The following is a 15,752-nucleotide window of genomic DNA, read 5'->3' on the forward strand; positions in this document are numbered from 1 at the left end:
TACTAGCAATCTCCCTCCTTGGAGAATCAGCACCTTTAACCTCCTGTTCCGTACAGGTTGCAATTTGTCCTGAGGATGAACGGGAAGAGGGGTAACCAATGAGAGACTAGCTCTAGGTATCGGGACAGGCACAGGTCACTCTATTTTCCCATCAGGAAGAAGAATTAACCACAGGCTCAGCCTGCCGCCCGGGACCAGAATAGGGCCTGAAGCAATCCTGCGCTTTTGCGGCCAGCTCCCAAGAAAGCGAGTTGAAAAATGGAGCTCAGGGGCACTGCAATTCACAAACCTGCAGACTTATAAATGATAACTCTCGTCCACAAATATATTGAGGGAAGGTAACGAAGAGGAATGGAAAGCAAGGCAGAATTGCAGGAAACAGATTTCAGGAGGGAGATTCGAATCGCCTTTAAAGAACAGGAAAAGCGGCAAAACCTCGACAATGAAGCCCTTGGCCAAAAAGGGCGTATGCGTTTTTTCCTGAATATATTCAGGAAAAAACGCATACGCCCTTTTTGGCCAACCAAGCAACCTGGAAAGGCAAATCAGCGCTACAAAGAAGTCTCGCTTCCCATTGGTCAAAAGGGCCATGCTGAATAAAGTGTCCAAACCAGAAATGCAGGACAGGCCATGGAGAAACGGGAGCCTGGCTACGCTGATGGGCGGGATGTAAATTGCCAACAGCCACTCTGGAGAAGTGTACGGTGTGTCCTGAAACCTCTAAAAAACTCAGCTTAGAGAGCAAAGGGCACTTCCACTCATGGGCGTATAAATTGGGAAAACTAAAAATCAGCAAGACACAGGCACCCCAAAGTTTAGGGCTGCTCTGTTGACAATAACCTCCACTTCGTTACACCTTAAATATCCCAGGAAAGAGAAAAATGGATAAAGACGTTGTGGTCCTTATGTACAATGGAATATCACTCAGCCATGAAACCAACGTCATAAGGCTAGTAGCAGCATGATGAGTGGATTTAGGTATGACGATTCTAAGTGAAATAAGTCATACAGAAAAAGACACTTATCATAGGATATCACTTATAGAGGGAATGTAAAAACCGCTACCCTTGAACTGAATTACAAAACAGAACAGAGTCCCACGTTTAGAAAACACACTATGGCTGCTTCACGGGAAAGGTGAGGTGGGGTGATGCATAAAACAAGGGTTTCAAATTAGGTCAGATACCGTTCCATAAACCCAATATGTAATAGACAAGACCTACTCCTTGATCAGTGAATTGGACTCAACACCCCCTATTCACCGCCCAAGAATATATCTGACTAGTAAGAATCTTAAAACCTATGTATTGATATCTCTCTGTAAGTGACTCAAGTGGGTGTAAAGCGGCAGAAACACAGCAGAGGAAAGCAGATATACCACATTATAAAAATCAATTACTTTTAAAAACCCGTGAAACAAAGACAGTGAAAGAGAGAGAAATTCTTACAAAATTCGTTCAGGGGCTGTGATGCCACCTGGATTGACCATATCTAGACCCACAGCTGATTGAGACATAAGGGTGGACACTCTTGGGGCTGAGAGGTTTGGTGAGGTTGGGTGAGGAAACACAGACCCTTTAAAGTAATACTGCATGGTACCCATCCCATGGGTCCCAAATCTCCAGGTTCAAGGGCATCTTCCTACATCACAAACATGCATGAGAAACCCAGAAGATGGTACACCGTGTGATCGGGAAAGGTTTCCAAAACGCATCTCTTTTCTCATCTCCTTGTGCTCGGGTTCGCCATTCCAGCCGCTTTACTAGCAATCTCCCTCCTTGGAGAATCAGCACCTTTAACCTCCTGTTCCGTACAGGTTGCAATTTGTCCTGAGGATGAACGGGAAGAGGGGTAACCAATGAGAGACTAGCTCTAGGTATCGGGACAGGCACAGGTCACTCTATTTTCCCATCAGGAAGAAGAATTAACCACAGGCTCAGCCTGCCGCCCGGGACCAGAATAGGGCCTGAAGCAATCCTGCGCTTTTGCGGCCAGCTCCCAAGAAAGTGAGTTGAAAAATGGAGCTCAGGGGCACTGCAATTCACAAACCTGCAGACTTATAAATGATAACTCTCGTCCACAAATATATTGAGGGAAGGTAACGAAGAGGAATGGAAAGCAAGGCAGAATTGCAGGAAACAGATTTCAGGAGGGAGATTCGAATCGCCTTTAAAGCACAGGAAAAGCGGCAAAACCTCGACAATGAAGCCCTTGGCCAAAAAGGGCGTATGCGTTTTTTCCTGAATATATTCAGGAAAAAACGCATACGCCCTTTTTGGCCAACCAAGCAACCTGGAAAGGCAAATCAGCGCTACAAAGAAGTCTCGCTTCCCATCGGTCAAAAGGGCCATGCTGAATAAAGTGTCAAAACCAGAAATGCAGGACAGGCCATGGAGAAACGGGAGCCTGGCTACGCTGATGGGCGGGATGTAAATTGCCAACAGCCACTCTGGAGAAGTGTACGGTGTGTCCTGAAACCTCTAAAAAACTCAGCTTAGAGAGCAAAGGGCACTTCCACTCATGGGCGTATAAATTGGGAAAACTAAAAATCAGCAAGACACAGGCACCCCAAAGTTTAGGGCTGCTCTGTTGACAAGAACCTCCACTTCGTTACACCTTAAATATCCCAGGAAAGAGAAAAATGGATAAAGACGTTGTGGTCCTTATGTACAATGGAATATCACTCAGCCATGAAACCAACGTCATAAGGCTAGTAGCAGCATGATGAGTGGATTTAGGTATGCCGATTCTAAGTGAAATAAGTCATACAGAAAAAGACACTTATCATAGGATATCACTTATAGAGGGAATGTAAAAACCGCTACCCTTGAACTGAATTACAAAACAGAACAGAGTCCCACGTTTAGAAAACACACTATGGCTGCTTCACGGGAAAGGTGAGGTGGGGTGATGCATAAAACACGGGTTTCAAATTAGGTCAGATACCGTTCCATAAACCCAATATGTAATAGACAAGACCTACTCCTTGATCAGTGAATTGGACTCAACACCCCCTATTCACCGCCCAAGAATATATCTGACTAGTAAGAATCTTAAAACCTATGTTTTGATATCTCTCTGTAAGTGACTCAAGTGGGTGTAAAGCGGCAGAAACACAGCAGAGGAAAGCAGCTATGCCACATTATAAAAATCAATTACTTTTAAAAACCCGTGAAACAAAGACAGTGAAAGAGAGAGAAATTCTTACAAAATTCGTTCAGGGGCTGTGATGCCACCTGGATTGACCATATCTAGACCCACAGCTGATTGAGACATAAGGGTGGACACTCTTGGGGCTGAGAGGTTTGGTGAGGTTGGGTGAGGAAACACAGACCCTTTAAAGTAATACTGCATGGTACCCATCCCATGGGTCCCAAATCTCCAGGTTCAAGGGCATCTTCCTACATCACAAACATGCATGAGAAACCCAGAAGATGGTACACCGTGTGATCGGGAAAGGTTTCCAAAACGCACCTCTTTTCTCATCTCCTTGTGCTCGGGTTCGCCATTCCAGCCGCTTTACTAGCAATCTCCCTCCTTGGAGAATCAGCACCTTTAACCTCCTGTTCCGTACAGGTTGCAATTTGTCCTGAGGATGAACGGGAAGAGGGGTAACCAATGAGAGACTAGCTCTAGGTATCGGGACAGGCACAGGTCACTCTATTTTCCCATCAGGAAGAAGAATTAACCACAGGCTCAGCCTGCCGCCCGGGACCAGAATAGGGCCTGAAGCAATCCTGCGCTTTTGCGGCCAGCTCCCAAGAAAGTGAGTTGAAAAATGGAGCTCAGGGGCACTGCAATTCACAAACCTGCAGACTTATAAATGATAACTCTCGTCCACAAATATATTGAGGGAAGGTAACGAAGAGGAATGGAAAGCAAGGCAGAATTGCAGGAAACAGATTTCAGGAGGGAGATTCGAATCGCCTTTAAAGCACAGGAAAAGCGGCAAAACCTCGACAATGAAGCCCTTGGCCAAAAAGGGCGTATGCGTTTTTTCCTGAATATATTCAGAAAAAAACGCATACGCCCTTTTTGGCCAACCAAGCAACCTGGAAAGGCAAATCAGCGCTACAAAGAAGTCTCGCTTCCCATCGGTCAAAAGGGCCATGCTGAATAAAGTGTCAAAACCAGAAATGCAGGACAGGCCATGGAGAAACGGGAGCCTGGCTACGCTGATGGGCGGGATGTAAATTGCCAACAGCCACTCTGGAGAAGTGTACGGTGTGTCCTGAAACCTCTAAAAAACTCAGCTTAGAGAGCAAAGGGCACTTCCACTCATGGGCGTATAAATTGGGAAAACTAAAAATCAGCAAGACACAGGCACCCCAAAGTTTAGGGCTGCTCTGTTGACAAGAACCTCCACTTCGTTACACCTTAAATATCCCAGGAAAGAGAAAAATGGATAAAGACGTTGTGGTCCTTATGTACAATGGAATATCACTCAGCCATGAAACCAACGTCATAAGGCTAGTAGCAGCATGATGAGTGGATTTAGGTATGCCGATTCTAAGTGAAATAAGTCATACAGAAAAAGACACTTATCATAGGATATCACTTATAGAGGGAATGTAAAAACCGCTACCCTTGAACTGAATTACAAAACAGAACAGAGTCCCACGTTTAGAAAACACACTATGGCTGCTTCACGGGAAAGGTGAGGTGGGGTGATGCATAAAACACGGGTTTCAAATTAGGTCAGATACCGTTCCATAAACCCAATATGTAATAGACAAGACCTACTCCTTGATCAGTGAATTGGACTCAACACCCCCTATTCACCGCCCAAGAATATATCTGACTAGTAAGAATCTTAAAACCTATGTTTTGATATCTCTCTGTAAGTGACTCAAGTGGGTGTAAAGCGGCAGAAACACAGCAGAGGAAAGCAGCTATGCCACATTATAAAAATCAATTACTTTTAAAAACCCGTGAAACAAAGACAGTGAAAGAGAGAGAAATTCTTACAAAATTCGTTCAGGGGCTGTGATGCCACCTGGATTGACCATATCTAGACCCACAGCTGATTGAGACATAAGGGTGGACACTCTTGGGGCTGAGAGGTTTGGTGAGGTTGGGTGAGGAAACACAGACCCTTTAAAGTAATACTGCATGGTACCCATCCCATGGGTCCCAAATCTCCAGGTTCAAGGGCATCTTCCTACATCAAAAACATGCATGAGAAACCCAGAAGATGGTACACCGTGTGATCGGGAAAGGTTTCCAAAACGCACCTCTTTTCTCATCTCCTTGTGCTCGGGTTCGCCATTCCAGCCGCTTTACTAGCAATCTCCCTCCTTGGAGAATCAGCACCTTTAACCTCCTGTTCCGTACAGGTTGCAATTTGTCCTGAGGATGAACGGGAAGAGGGGTAACCAATGAGAGACTAGCTCTAGGTATCGGGACAGGCACAGGTCACTCTATTTTCCCATCAGGAAGAAGAATTAACCACAGGCTCAGCCTGCCGCCCGGGACCAGAATAGGGCCTGAAGCAATCCTGCGCTTTTGCGGCCAGCTCCCAAGAAAGTGAGTTGAAAAATGGAGCTCAGGGGCACTGCAATTCACAAACCTGCAGACTTATAAATGATAACTCTCGTCCACAAATATATTGAGGGAAGGTAACGAAGAGGAATGGAAAGCAAGGCAGAATTGCAGGAAACAGATTTCAGGAGGGAGATTCGAATCGCCTTTAAAGCACAGGAAAAGCGGCAAAACCTCGACAATGAAGCCCTTGGCCAAAAAGGGCGTATGCGTTTTTTCCTGAATATATTCAGGAAAAAACGCATACGCCCTTTTTGGCCAACCAAGCAACCTGGAAAGGCAAATCAGCGCTACAAAGAAGTCTCGCTTCCCATCGGTCAAAAGGGCCATGCTGAATAAAGTGTCAAAACCAGAAATGCAGGACAGGCCATGGAGAAACGGGAGCCTGGCTACGCTGATGGGCGGGATGTAAATTGCCAACAGCCACTCTGGAGAAGTGTACGGTGTGTCCTGAAACCTCCAAAAAACTCAGCTTAGAGAGCATAGGGCACTTCCACTCATGGGCGTATAAATTGGGAAAACTAAAAATCAGCAAGACACAGGCACCCCAAAGTTTAGGGCTGCTCTGTTGACAAGAACCTCCACTTCGTTACACCTTAAATATCCCAGGAAAGAGAAAAATGGATAAAGACGTTGTGGTCCTTATGTACAATGGAATATCACTCAGCCATGAAACCAACGTCATAAGGCTAGTAGCAGCATGATGAGTGGATTTAGGTATGACGATTCTAAGTGAAATAAGTCATACAGAAAAAGACACTTATCATAAGATATCACTTATAGAGGGAATGTAAAAACCGCTACCCTTGAACTGAATTACAAAACAGAACAGAGTCCCACGTTTAGAAAACACACTATGGCTGCTTCACGGGAAAGGTGAGGTGGGGTGATGCATAAAACAAGGGTTTCAAATTAGGTCAGATACCGTTCCATAAAGCCAATATGTAATAGACAAGACCTACTCCTTGCTCAGTGAATTGGACTCAACACCCCCTATTCACCGCCCAAGAATATATCTGACTAGTAAGAATCTTAAAACCTATGTTTTGATATCTCTCTGTAAGTGAGTCAAGTGGGTGTAAAGCGGCAGAGACACAGCAGAGGAAAGCAGCTATACCACATTATAAAAATCAATTACTTTTAAAAACCCGTGAAACAAAGACAGTGAAAGAGAGAGAAATTCTTACAAAATTCGTTCAGGGGCTGTGATGCCACCTGGATTGACCATATCTAGACCCACAGCTGATTGAGACATAAGGGTGGACACTCTTGGGGCTGAGAGGTTTGGTGAGGTTGGGTGAGGAAACACAGACCCTTTAAAGTAATACTGCATGGTACCCATCCCATGGGTCCCAAATCTCCAGGTTCAAGGGCATCTTCCTACATCAAAAACATGCATGAGAAACCCAGAAGATGGTACACCGTGTGATCGGGAAAGGTTTCCAAAACGCACCTCTTTTCTCATCTCCTTGTGCTCGGGTTCGCCATTCCAGCCGCTTTACTAGCAATCTCCCTCCTTGGAGAATCAGCACCTTTAACCTCCTGTTCCGTACAGGTTGCAATTTGTCCTGAGGATGAACGGGAAGAGGGGGAACCAATGAGAGACTAGCTCTAGGTATCGGGACAGGCACAGGTCACTCTATTTTCCCATCAGGAAGAAGAAATAACCACAGGCTCAGCCTGCCGCCCGGGACCAGAATAGGACCTGAAGCAATCCTGCGCTTTTGCGGCCAGCTCCCAAGAAAGCGAGTTGAAAAATGGAGCTCAGGGGCACTGCAATTCACAAACCTGCAGACTTATAAATGATAACTCTCGTCCACAAATATATTGAGGGAAGGTAACGAAGAGGAATGGAAAGCAAGGCAGAATTGCAGGAAACAGATTTCAGGAGGGAGATTCGAATCGCCTTTAAAGCACAGGAAAAGCGGCAAAACCTCGACAATGAAGCCCTTGGCCAAAAAGGGCGTATGCGTTTTTTCCTGAATATATTCAGGAAAAAACGCATACGCCCTTTTTGGCCAACCAAGCAACCTGGAAAGGCAAATCAGCGCGACAAAGAAGTCTCGCTTCCCATCGGTCAAAAGGGCCATGCTGAATAAAGTGTCCAAACCAGAAATGCAGGACAGGCCATGGAGAAACGGGAGCCTGGCTACGCTGATGGGCGGGATGTAAATTGCCAACAGCCACTCTGGAGAAGTGTACGGTGTGTCCTGAAACCTCTAAAAAACTCAGCTTAGAGAGCAAAGGGCACTTCCACTCATGGGCGTATAAATTGGGAAAACTAAAAATCAGCAAGACACAGGCACCCCAAAGTTTAGGGCTGCTCTGTTGACAAGAACCTCCACTTCGTTACACCTTAAATATCCCAGGAAAGAGAAAAATGGATAAAGACGTTGTGGTCCTTATGTACAATGGAATATCACTCAGCCATGAAACCAACGTCATAAGGCTAGTAGCAGCATGATGAGTGGATTTAGGTATGACGATTCTAAGTGAAATAAGTCATACAGAAAAAGACACTTATCATAGGATATCACTTATAGAGGGAATGTAAAAACCGCTACCCTTGAACTGAATTACAAAACAGAACAGAGTCCCACGTTTAGAAAACACACTATGGCTGCTTCACGGGAAAGGTGAGGTGGGGTGATGCATAAAACAAGGGTTTCAAATTAGGTCAGATACCGTTCCATAAACCCAATATGTAATAGACAAGACCTACTCCTTGCTCAGTGAATTGGACTCAACACCCCCTATTCACCGCCCAAGAATATATCTGACTAGTAAGAATCTTAAAACCTATGTTTTGATATCTCTCTGTAAGTGAGTCAAGTGGGTGTAAAGCGGCAGAAACACAGCAGAGGAAAGCAGCTAAACCACATTATAAAAATCAATTACTTTTAAAAACCCGTGAAACAAAGACAGTGAAAGAGAGAGAAATTCTTACAAAATTCGTTCAGGGGCTGTGATGCCACCTGGATTGACCATATCTAGACCCACAGCTGATTGAGACATAAGGGTGGACACTCTTGGGGCTGAGAGGTTTGGTGAGGTTGGGTGAGGAAACACAGACCCTTTAAAGTAATACTGCATGGTACCCATCCCATGGGTCCCAAATCTCCAGGTTCAAGGGCATCTTCCTACATCAAAAACATGCATGAGAAACCCAGAAGATGGTACACCGTGTGATCGGGAAAGGTTTCCAAAACGCACCTCTTTTCTCATCTCCTTGTGCTCGGGTTCGCCATTCCAGCCGCTTTACTAGCAATCTCCCTCCTTGGAGAATCAGCACCTTTAACCTCCTGTTCCGTACAGGTTGCAATTTGTCCTGAGGATGAACGGGAAGAGGGGTAACCAATGAGAGACTAGCTCTAGGTATCGGGACAGGCACAGGTCACTCTATTTTCCCATCAGGAAGAAGAAATAACCACAGGCTCAGCCTGCCGCCCGGGACCAGAATAGGGCCTGAAGCAATCCTGCGCTTTTGCGGCCAGCTCCCAAGAAAGTGAGTTGAAAAATGGAGCTCAGGGGCACTGCAATTCACAAACCTGCAGACTTATAAATGATAACTCTCGTCCACAAATATATTGAGGGAAGGTAACGAAGAGGAATGGAAAGCAAGGCAGAATTGCAGGAAACAGATTTCAGGAGGGAGATTCGAATCGCCTTTAAAGCACAGGAAAAGCGGCAAAACCTCGACAATGAAGCCCTTGGCCAAAAAGGGCGTATGCGTTTTTTCCTGAATATATTCAGGAAAAAACGCATACGCCCTTTTTGGCCAACCAAGCAACCTGGAAAGGCAAATCAGCGCTACAAAGAAGTCTCGCTTCCCATCGGTCAAAAGGGCCATGCTGAATAAAGTGTCCAAACCAGAAATGCAGGACAGGCCATGGAGAAACGGGAGCCTGGCTACGCTGATGGGCGGGATGTAAATTGCCAACAGCCACTCTGGAGAAGTGTACGGTGTGTCCTGAAACCTCCAAAAAACTCAGCTTAGAGAGCATAGGGCACTTCCACTCATGGGCGTATAAATTGGGAAAACTAAAAATCAGCAAGACACAGGCACCCCAAAGTTTACGGCTGCTCTGTTGACAAGAACCTCCACTTCGTTACACCTTAAATATCCCAGGAAAGAGAAAAATGGATAAAGACGTTGTGGTCCTTATGTACAATGGAATATCACTCAGCCATGAAACCAACGTCATAAGGCTAGTAGCAGCATGATGAGTGGATTTAGGTATGACGATTCTAAGTGAAATAAGTCATACAGAAAAAGACACTTATCATAAGATATCACTTATAGAGGGAATGTAAAAACCGCTACCCTTGAACTGAATTACAAAACAGAACAGAGTCCCACGTTTAGAAAACACACTATGGCTGCTTCACGGGAAAGGTGAGGTGGGGTGATGCATAAAACAAGGGTTTCAAATTAGGTCAGATACCGTTCCATAAAGCCAATATGTAATAGACAAGACCTACTCCTTGCTCAGTGAATTGGACTCAACACCCCCTATTCACCGCCCAAGAATATATCTGACTAGTAAGAATCTTAAAACCTATGTTTTGATATCTCTCTGTAAGTGAGTCAAGTGGGTGTAAAGCGGCAGAGACACAGCAGAGGAAAGCAGCTATACCACATTATAAAAATCAATTACTTTTAAAAACCCGTGAAACAAAGACAGTGAAAGAGAGAGAAATTCTTACAAAATTCGTTCAGGGGCTGTGATGCCACCTGGATTGACCATATCTAGACCCACAGCTGATTGAGACATAAGGGTGGACACTCTTGGGGCTGAGAGGTTTGGTGAGGTTGGGTGAGGAAACACAGACCCTTTAAAGTAATACTGCATGGTACCCATCCCATGGGTCCCAAATCTCCAGGTTCAAGGGCATCTTCCTACATCAAAAACATGCATGAGAAACCCAGAAGATGGTACACCGTGTGATCGGGAAAGGTTTCCAAAACGCACCTCTTTTCTCATCTCCTTGTGCTCGGGTTCGCCATTCCAGCCGCTTTACTAGCAATCTCCCTCCTTGGAGAATCAGCACCTTTAACCTCCTGTTCCGTACAGGTTGCAATTTGTCCTGAGGATGAACGGGAAGAGGGGGAACCAATGAGAGACTAGCTCTAGGTATCGGGACAGGCACAGGTCACTCTATTTTCCCATCAGGAAGAAGAATTAACCACAGGCTCAGCCTGCCGCCCGGGACCAGAATAGGGCCTGAAGCAATCCTGCGCTTTTGCGGCCAGCTCCCAAGAAAGCGAGTTGAAAAATGGAGCTCAGGGGCACTGCAATTCACAAACCTGCAGACTTATAAATGATAACTCTCGTCCACAAATATATTGAGGGAAGGTAACGAAGAGGAATGGAAAGCAAGGCAGAATTGCAGGAAACAGATTTCAGGAGGGAGATTCGAATCGCCTTTAAAGCACAGGAAAAGCGGCAAAACCTCGACAATGAAGCCCTTGGCCAAAAAGGGCGTATGCGTTTTTTCCTGAATATATTCAGGAAAAAACGCATACGCCCTTTTTGGCCAACCAAGCAACCTGGAAAGGCAAATCAGCGCGACAAAGAAGTCTCGCTTCCCATCGGTCAAAAGGGCCATGCTGAATAAAGTGTCAAAACCAGAAATGCAGGACAGGCCATGGAGAAACGGGAGCCTGGCTACGCTGATGGGCGGGATGTAAATTGCCAACAGCCACTCTGGAGAAGTGTACGGTGTGTCCTGAAACCTCCAAAAAACTCAGCTTAGAGAGCATAGGGCACTTCCACTCATGGGCGTATAAATTGGGAAAACTAAAAATCAGCAAGACACAGGCACCCCAAAGTTTACGGCTGCTCTGTTGACAAGAACCTCCACTTCGTTACACCTTAAATATCCCAGGAAAGAGAAAAATGGATAAAGACGTTGTGGTCCTTATGTACAATGGAATATCACTCAGCCATGAAACCAACGTCATAAGGCTAGTAGCAGCATGATGAGTGGATTTAGGTATGACGATTCTAAGTGAAATAAGTCATACAGAAAAAGACACTTATCATAAGATATCACTTATAGAGGGAATGTAAAAACCGCTACCCTTGAACTGAATTACAAAACAGAACAGAGTCCCACGTTTAGAAAACACACTATGGCTGCTTCACGGGAAAGGTGAGGTGGGGTGATGCATAAAACAAGGGTTTCAAATTAGGTCAGATACCGTTCCATAAAGCCAATATGTAATAGACAAGACCTACTCCTTGCTCAGTGAATTGGACTCAACACCCCCTATTCACCGCCCAAGAATATATCTGACTAGTAAGAATCTTAAAACCTATGTATTGATATCTCTCTGTAAGTGACTCAAGTGGGTGTAAAGCGGCAGAAACACAGCAGAGGAAAGCAGCTATACCACATTATAAAAATCAATTACTTTTAAAAACCCGTGAAACAAAGACAGTGAAAGAGAGAGAAATTCTTACAAAATTCGTTCAGGGGCTGTGATGCCACCTGGATTGACCATATCTAGACCCACAGCTGATTGAGACATAAGGGTGGACACTCTTGGGGCTGAGAGGTTTGGTGAGGTTGGGTGAGGAAACACAGACCCTTTAAAGTAATACTGCATGGTACCCATCCCATGGGTCCCAAATCTCCAGGTTCAAGGGCATCTTCCTACATCAAAAACATGCATGAGAAACCCAGAAGATGGTACACCGTGTGATCGGGAAAGGTTTCCAAAACGCACCTCTTTTCTCATCTCCTTGTGCTCGGGTTCGCCATTCCAGCCGCTTTACTAGCAATCTCCCTCCTTGGAGAATCAGCACCTTTAACCTCCTGTTCCGTACAGGTTGCAATTTGTCCTGAGGATGAACGGGAAGAGGGGTAACCAATGAGAGACTAGCTCTAGGTATCGGGACAGGCACAGGTCACTCTATTTTCCCATCAGGAAGAAGAATTAACCACAGGCTCAGCCTGCCGCCCGGGACCAGAATAGGGCCTGAAGCAATCCTGCGCTTTTGCGGCCAGCTCCCAAGAAAGTGAGTTGAAAAATGGAGCTCAGGGGCACTGCAATTCACAAACCTGCAGACTTATAAATGATAACTCTCGTCCACAAATATATTGAGGGAAGGTAACGAAGAGGAATGGAAAGCAAGGCAGAATTGCAGGAAACAGATTTCAGGAGGGAGATTCGAATCGCCTTTAAAGCACAGGAAAAGCGGCAAAACCTCGACAATGAAGCCCTTGGCCAAAAAGGGCGTATGCGTTTTTTCCTGAATATATTCAGGAAAAAACGCATACGCCCTTTTTGGCCAACCAAGCAACCTGGAAAGGCAAATCAGCGCGACAAAGAAGTCTCGCTTCCCATCGGTCAAAAGGGCCATGCTGAATAAAGTGTCCAAACCAGAAATGCAGGACAGGCCATGGAGAAACGGGAGCCTGGCTACGCTGATGGGCGGGATGTAAATTGCCAACAGCCACTCTGGAGAAGTGTACGGTGTGTCCTGAAACCTCCAAAAAACTCAGCTTAGAGAGCATAGGGCACTTCCACTCATGGGCGTATAAATTGGGAAAACTAAAAATCAGCAAGACACAGGCACCCCAAAGTTTAGGGCTGCTCTGTTGACAAGAACCTCCACTTCGTTACACCTTAAATATCCCAGGAAAGAGAAAAATGGATAAAGACGTTGTGGTCCTTATGTACAATGGAATATCACTCAGCCATGAAACCAACGTCATAAGGCTAGTAGCAGCATGATGAGTGGATTTAGGTATGACGATTCTAAGTGAAATAAGTCATACAGAAAAAGACACTTATCATAAGATATCACTTATAGAGGGAATGTAAAAACCGCTACCCTTGAACTGAATTACAAAACAGAACAGAGTCCCACGTTTAGAAAACACACTATGGCTGCTTCACGGGAAAGGTGAGGTGGGGTGATGCATAAAACAAGGGTTTCAAATTAGGTCAGATACCGTTCCATAAAGCCAATATGTAATAGACAAGACCTACTCCTTGCTCAGTGAATTGGACTCAACACCCCCTATTCACCGCCCAAGAATATATCTGACTAGTAAGAATCTTAAAACCTATGTTTTGATATCTCTCTGTAAGTGAGTCAAGTGGGTGTAAAGCGGCAGAGACACAGCAGAAGAAAGCAGCTATACCACAGTATAAAAATCAATTACTTTTAAAAACCCGTGAAACAAAGACAGTGAAAGAGAGAGAAATTCTTACAAAATTCGTTCAGGGGCTGTGATGCCACCTGGATTGACCATATCTAGACCCACAGCTGATTGAGACATAAGGGTGGACACTCTTGGGGCTGAGAGATTTGGTGAGGTTGGGTGAGGAAACACAGACCCTTTAAAGTAATACTGAATGGTACCCATCCCATGGGTCCCAAATCTCCAGGTTCAAGGGCATCTTCCTACATCAAAAACATGCATGAGAAACCCAGAAGATGGTACACCGTGTGATCGGGAAAGGTTTCCAAAACGCACCTCTTTTCTCATCTCCTTGTGCTCGGGTTCGCCATTCCAGCCGCTTTACTAGCAATCTCCCTCCTTGGAGAATCAGCACCTTTAACCTCCTGTTCCGTACAGGTTGCAATTTGTCCTGAGGATGAACGGGAAGAGGGGTAACCAATGAGAGACTAGCTCTAGGTATCGGGACAGGCACAGGTCACTCTATTTTCCCATCAGGAAGAAGAATTAACCACAGGCTCAGCCTGCCGCCCGGGACCAGAATAGGGCCTGAAGCAATCCTGCGCTTTTGCGGCCAGCTCCCAAGAAAGTGAGTTGAAAAATGGAGCTCAGGGGCACTGCAATTCACAAACCTGCAGACTTATAAATGATAACTCTCGTCCACAAATATATTGAGGGAAGGTAACGAAGAGGAATGGAAAGCAAGGCAGAATTGCAGGAAACAGATTTCAGGAGGGAGATTCGAATCGCCTTTAAAGCACAGGAAAAGTGGCAAAACCTCGACAATGAAGCCCTTGGCCAAAAAGGGCGTATGCGTTTTTTCCTGAATATATTCAGGAAAAAACGCATACGCCCTTTTTGGCCAACCAAGCAACCTGGAAAGGCAAATCAGCGCGACAAAGAAGTCTCGCTTCCCATCGGTCAAAAGGGCCATGCTGAATAAAGTGTCCAAACCAGAAATGCAGGACAGGCCATGGAGAAACGGGAGCCTGGCTACGCTGATGGGCGGGATGTAAATTGCCAACAGCCACTCTGGAGAAGTGTACGGTGTGTCCTGAAACCTCCAAAAAACTCAGCTTAGAGAGCATAGGGCACTTCCACTCATGGGCATATAAACTGGGAAAACTAAATATCAGCAAGACACAGGCACCCCAAAGTTTAGGGATGCTCTGTTGACAAGAACCTCCACTTCGTTACACCTTAAATATCCCAGGAAAGATAAACATGGATAAAGAAGTTGTGGTCCTTATGTACAATGGAATATCACTCAGCCATGAAATCAACGTCATAAGGTTAGTAGCAGCATGATGAGTGGATTTAGGTACGACGATTCTAAGTGAAATAAGTCACACAGAAAATGACACTTATCATAAGATATCACTTATAGAGGGAATGTAAAAACCGCTACCCTTGAACTGAATTACAAAACAGAGCAGAGTCACACGTTTAGAAAACACACTATGGCTGCTTAACGGGAAAGGTGAGGTGGGGGGATGCATAAAAAAAGGGTTTCAAATTATCTCAGATACTGCTCCATAAACCCAATAGTTAAAAGACTAGACCTACTCCTTGCTCAGTGAATTGGACACAACACCCACTATTCACCGCCCAAGAATATATCTGACTAGTAAGAATCTTAAAACCTATGTATTGATATCTCTCTGTAAGTGAGTCAAGTGGGTGTAAAGCGGCATAAGCACAGCAGTGAAAAGCAGCTAAACCCCTTTATAAAAATCAATTACTTTTAAAAACCCGTGAAACAAAGACAGTGAAAGAGAGAGAAATTCTTACAAAATTTGTTCAGGGGCTGTGATGCCACCTTGATTGACCACATATAGACTCACAGCTGACTGAGACATAAGGGTGGACACTCTTGGGGCTGAGAGGTTTGGTCACGTTGGGTGAGCAAATGCAGACCCTTTAAAGTAATACTGCGTGGTTCCCATCACATGGGTCCCAAATCTCCAGTTTCAAGGGCATCTTCCTACATCGAAAACATGCATGAGAAACCCAGA

Source organism: Balaenoptera physalus, assembly GCF_965194825.1.
Source record: "Balaenoptera physalus genome assembly, chromosome: 9".
Taxonomy (NCBI): Eukaryota; Metazoa; Chordata; class Mammalia; order Artiodactyla; family Balaenopteridae; genus Balaenoptera; species Balaenoptera physalus.